Genomic DNA, 6,111 nt, shown 5'->3' on the forward strand with positions numbered 1-6,111 from the left:
GTTATTTCACCAACTTTCAGAAAACAGACAAATGCTTCTTTCAGAGCAGAATCTGTTAACATTCACACGCACTGAGCAGGTGACTCACAGGTTAATGTGCTCCTAATTGTGGGGAATCCGAAACATCCTGAAATAACATAATGCAGCACCTGCTGCCTACTTGGCACTTTGAAAAATTCCATCCTTCACCTGTGAAAGCTCTCCGGCAGCCAGCCTCCTCTCCAACAAAGAAGACCCCCCCATACACACACACACACACAGACACACAAAAGCACTGCACACGTGCACATACATCCCTAAGCAGCTGCGTCATTATAAAACTCTTTTGAACTTCACACTGGAAGTCAAATGCCACATGTGTCCGTACAAGACAGATGTAGTGCAGCTGCCTCTTAGCTCCAATTTCATCCGAGTTAAAAACGTTGATGCCTCCCCCTCTTTTCCAAAACACCCCCATCTTCCTGCGGCCTCACCCTCCCATCACACGGAGGCAAGATCCACACCTTTGAAGTCTCATCAGTAAATCAGAACATCTCATGCTGCAGCTGCACACAAATCACAAGTGCAGCGTCGTGCATCTTTCAGCGCTGGGCCGAAGGGTGCATCTTTAATTTTTCGCCTGCAGAACTGCACCTGCTGACGCTCTTGATTTCATATTCGACTTTAAAAGACGACTACAAATTGAAGAACGCTGCAAGATCCTTCTTTTAAAATAGTTCTTGACATTAACTGAATTCAGTTGGCTTGGTTGAAAGCTTCCACTTGTACAAGGCTCAGAACGTGAATGTATTACCTGCAGTGAGTTATAATCTCCTTTAGGTGTCGCTGTTTAACTCAATAAGTGCTTTTCCACAGATGTGCAGCAGCACCTGTACTAAACTGTTGTAATCATTATATTATTGTTCTTTCTAGCCTAATAGGTCAAAATGTCTCAGAGAATTTGACAGATATCCTTGTAACTGTATGTTTGTGAGACCTGGACACTAACCAGTGAACCGGGTATCACTGGTATGAATGTGGGCCAGATGAAGTGAACATTTATTTAAGAAGCAAGTCCCGTGTTTGTGTTAAAAATGTTCAGTGGTGATCAGTCTGGAACCCAACTATTCACAAGAGCTAAACAGCTATACAGTGTAATCGTGTGGGACAAACTCAAAATCTCAAAGAAAACTGCTTCTTGTCACCACTTAATAAGCAAAAATGTCATTAGAAGTTTCCAGTAGAATTGAGGGGCCTCATTTCTGTTGTTTACCTTTATTGATTCATGCTAAGTTGCTACCTGTATAATTAGTCATTATACAAAGGTTCTGTACTTTTTAGTGAGGTGAACGTGCTCCCCGGAGCCTGTGTAGAGTTGCATTGTGCGGGTATCTTGGAGTACACAGGAATGGCTGCGTATGTCACATGCAGGGGGGAAGCTTCATAGACATAAGGAACAGACGCCGCATCGACCGCTGCTGCCTATTGGCGCTGACAAGCCGTGGGGCTGTCATTTTAAACTGGTCATCACCCGTTCCACTCAGTGCTGTTTGGCAGTGCAGCACATTTAATCCATCGTAACTCTCTGATTTTCACGTGTTTTTTCTGCAAACGTCACACATGTAGCTCTGATACAGGACAAATGGTTCATCATATTTTAATATTCATAGTGGGATTAACAGTAATAGTAATTCTGATATAGCCTAGACTGTAGACAAGTATTTTGCAAACACTGTCAACACACACATTATACACATACGAGGTCTGTCAGTAAAGTATAGGTCCTTTTTATTTTTTTTTTAAATCTATATGGATTTCATTCATATGTTTTTACGTCAGACATGCTTGAACCCTCGTGCGCATGCGTGAGTTTTTCCATGCCTGTCGGTGACGTCATTCGCCTGTGAGCACTACTTGTGGGAGGAGTCGTCCAGCCCCTCATCGGAATTCCTTTGTCTGAGAAGTTGCTGAGAGACTGGCGCTTTGTTTGATCAAACTTTTTTCTAAACCTGTGAGGCACATCGAAGTGGACACGGTTCGAAAAATTAAGCTGGTTTTCGGTGAAAATTTTAACGGCTGATGAGAGATTTTGAGGTGATACTGTCGCTTTAAGGACTTCCCACGGAGCGAGACATCGTGCAGCGCTCCCAGGCGCCATCATCAGCCTGTTTCAAGCTGAAAACCTCCACATTTTAGGCTCTATTGATCCAGGACATCGTGAGAGAACAGAGAAGTTTCAGAAGAAGTCGGTTTCAGCATTTTATCCGGATATTCCACTGTTAAAGGAGATTTTTTTAATGAAAGACGTGCGGGCGGATTGCAGCGTCGGCTCGCAGCCGCCGCGACGCTCCGCCACAGGAAAAACACCTCTGTTGGAAGCCTTAAGGACAAGTTGGAACATGTCCAGCTGTTAAACAATTTCTCATATACTCACTCCACTGAAAGCCATCAAAAGCCGCCTGGATTTTACAAATGGTTATCAACACGGAGGTGTTTTTCCTGTGCCGCCGCACCGCGCCGGCTGCGTCCCGACGCGCGGACCCGTCTTTCATTAAAAAAATCTCCTTTAACAGTGGAATATCCGGATAAAATGCTGAAACCAACTTCTTCTGAAACTTCTTTGTTCTCTCACGACGTCCTGGATCAATAGAGCCTGAAATGTGGAGGTTTTCAGCTTGAAACAGGCTGACGACGGCGGCTGAGAGCGCTGAGCGACGTCTCGCATCGTGGGAAGTCCTTAAAGCGACAGTATCACCTCAAAATCTCTCATCAGCCGTTAAAAGTTTCACCGAAAACCAGCTTAATTTTTCGAACCGTGTCCACTTCGATGTGTCTCACAGGTTTAGAAAAAATTTTGATCAAACAAAGCGCCAGTCTCTCAGCAACTTCTCAGACAAAGGAATTCCGACGAGGGGCTGGACGACTCCTCCCACAAGGAGTGCTCACAGGCGAATGACGTCCCCGACAGGCGTGGAAAAACTCACGCATGCGCACGAGGGTTCAAGCATGTCTGACGTAAAAACATATGAATGAAATCCATATAGTTTTTGAAAAAAATAAAAAGGACCTATACTTTATTGACAGACCTCGTGTGTATATATATATATATATATATATATATATATATATATATATATATATATATATATAATTTGTATCAACTGAATATCGGCATTTAAAGCATTTTATTTGTTTGGCCCAACAATTTACTTTTTTCAGGCTTGGAGTTCTCTTTTTTAAGTGTGTGAAAAGATCTTTCAATGGTCTTCACAAACCTGATGACAAGTTGCGGTTATCCCAAAACCTCTAAACCCTTCCTCCCCTTCCTGTTTAGCAATGATTACGAGTCTGTTGGTTCAGATCTTCCATCTGATCTGCAGCCCTGCAACAATCGGAGACACTTCAATTTCAGTACACATGCGCACACACCCACACATGTTCCATTCAGGATAGACACAGCCACTGAGGAGAGACTGTGCAGCCTTCAGACAGAGGCATGTTTCTGTTCTCACATCTGACGTGCACTAAGAATTAGATGCAAATGGAACTGTGATTGTTTCAGGTTCAGCACCAGTTACAGTTTTCACTGGACTTCATAGAGGAGCAATGTAGGAAAAAAACCCTGAAATGGTTAAAAGATGAAACAAACACTATTTCAGTGGTGTGAAATAACTGATTTTTAATGTTTGACACGATGTAAACAGCAGAGTGAGAGTTTTTATGCTAAACCCAGAACAGAACTGCACAGGTTTACAAAGTACAGTGTACCCAAAAAGTATTCACAGCACTTAATTTTTTTTCTACATTTTGTTATGTTACAGCGTTAATCCAGAATGGATGAAATAATTTTTTCCCTCAGAATTCTACACACAATACCCCATAATGACAATGTGAAAAAAGTTCTGTGAGATTCCTGCAAATTTATTAAAAATAAAAAAACTAAAAAAAATCACATGTACAGGGTGTCCCAAAAAAGTGCCACAAAAATAAAGCTATAGAAATCTTTACACTTTTGGATACTGATATCTGTCATATGTCATCTTGAAGCATATCTCAGGAAATTTTATCTCTGGTGTTCATTTTCAATTTCACCTCAGTTTGTCAGAGTTTTGGCATTCACAAGATGTGCCCAGAGGAGCGGTGCACATATTATGTGCACCGCTCGTCTGGTTCAGCCAGATCTCCCTTTGTTAACACTGTGAACAGTTCTATCAGTTTGAAACGTCTTTACAATCCTCCATATTGTCTTTCTGTCTGGAGCTTTTCTACACTTTAAAACATGCTGCTGCATTCAGTTATGTCCACTTGCTACCTCTCTTTAACATAAAGAGCTCTTACAAGTTTTGGATGTTGAACTCAACTTTAGAAGTTGAGTTGTAAAGTGTAGAGTTTTAAAGTGTAGCTCCATCAGGACATCAATTTCTAACTTAAATTGATGGATGGTAGGGGGAAAGCGTGCCAGGATGAGCACCGTGGCCCACTCATCAGAAGACCTGCCGTGTCCCACATTACAAGTCAGTACCTGGGTGGGATGTCTATCCCTCCTAGAGTCTCCACGCATAGATGATCCAGGACTCTTCCTAGAGCTGGCTGCCCATCTAAACAGAGTAATCGGGGCAGAAGGGAGGTGAACAAGAACCCGATGGTCACTCTGTCAGAGCTCCAGCATTTCTCTGTGGAGAGAGAAGAACCTCGCAGAAGGACAACCATCTCTGCAGCAATCCGCCAAAGGCTGTAATTACTACCAAACGTGTATCAACAAAGTATTGAGCAAAGGGAATACTTATGTACATGTGATTCCTTAGTTTTTTATTTTTAATAAATTTGCAGAAATTAAAAAAAAACTTTTTATGTTATTATGGGGTGTTGTGACTAGAATTTTAAGGGGAAAAAAAAAAATTACTCCATTTTGGGCTGCAACATAAAATGTGGAAAAATTGAAGCACTGCGAATACATTCCGGATGCACTATGCACCAACATGAGGTGTACAAATACATACATTTTACTGTACATATTTACAAAAGAAGTCTTTTTAAACATGTTCACAAGCTACTGCATTGACTATTGGATTCATTCTAACAAATACACAACTCCAAACAAATACACAAGCCTTTAAACCATGACACCACCTCATCATTTTCCAATTTTTGGAAGCTCAATTGTTCCCAAATGTCATGAACTTATTTTTGTTACATTCCAGAACTTGTTTACTTATAATTTTTTTTTTCGTCTTGTTTTCCCATCAAAAAGCACTGGGGGCCTTTTTTAAAGACTTAGCTCATTGTCTTGGCCTCAAGTGTATGCGGTCGTGTTTACAGAGAAGTGCTGATATCAACTATTGGAAGACAGACAACAAATGTGTTTACATACACAAAATGTACTCTGATATGGCTGGGGACACACAAATGTTTATTTTAGCGACTGGCATTTGGAAGTACCACATTTTGTTTACAAGAACTGGGATAAATGATAGTTGAAACAAGGTAATATTAATGGGATTCTGAGTCACGTAAACATCTGATTCTCTTTACTGGATGTGTTTTAACAGTCTATGAGAACTCTTCTTAACAAGTACTATCATCAATATTGAAAACTGTGTAATATGTTTTGGAAAACTTAAATCCCCACCAGGGGGTCTTTTCCAGGGGAATTCTGGCTGCTTAAACACAATCGTGCACTAAAGTGGGTGTTCCATTATTCTGTCTTGAGAAGTTAGAGGTGACACCAAACATCTGACACAGCAACTTGAGAAATGTGCACTGCTGTAATTACAGCCATGTGCAGGGGTATTGCTTTCGACCCATGTGTGAACAAAATAACTTGAGTTTTGCCCCAGTTTGGCGGAATGATTGAGAACCAGCTAAAGACAAAGTGATATATATATATATATATATATATATATATATATATATATATATATATATATATATATAAGCACACGTGATTCAAATCCACCAGGTGTTTGAAAAAAAAAAAATTAGGTCTGATACTTTTCTAGAGGTCTGTCAGAAAAGTATCAGACCTAATTTTTTTTTTTCAAACACCTGGTGGATTTGAATCACGTGTGCTTGCATGAGCCAACCTTGAACCTTCGTGCGCATGCGTGAGTTTATTCACGCCTGTCGGTTGCG

This window comes from Thalassophryne amazonica, chromosome 19 (assembly GCF_902500255.1).
Source record: "Thalassophryne amazonica chromosome 19, fThaAma1.1, whole genome shotgun sequence".
Lineage (NCBI taxonomy): Eukaryota > Metazoa > Chordata > Actinopteri > Batrachoidiformes > Batrachoididae > Thalassophryne > Thalassophryne amazonica.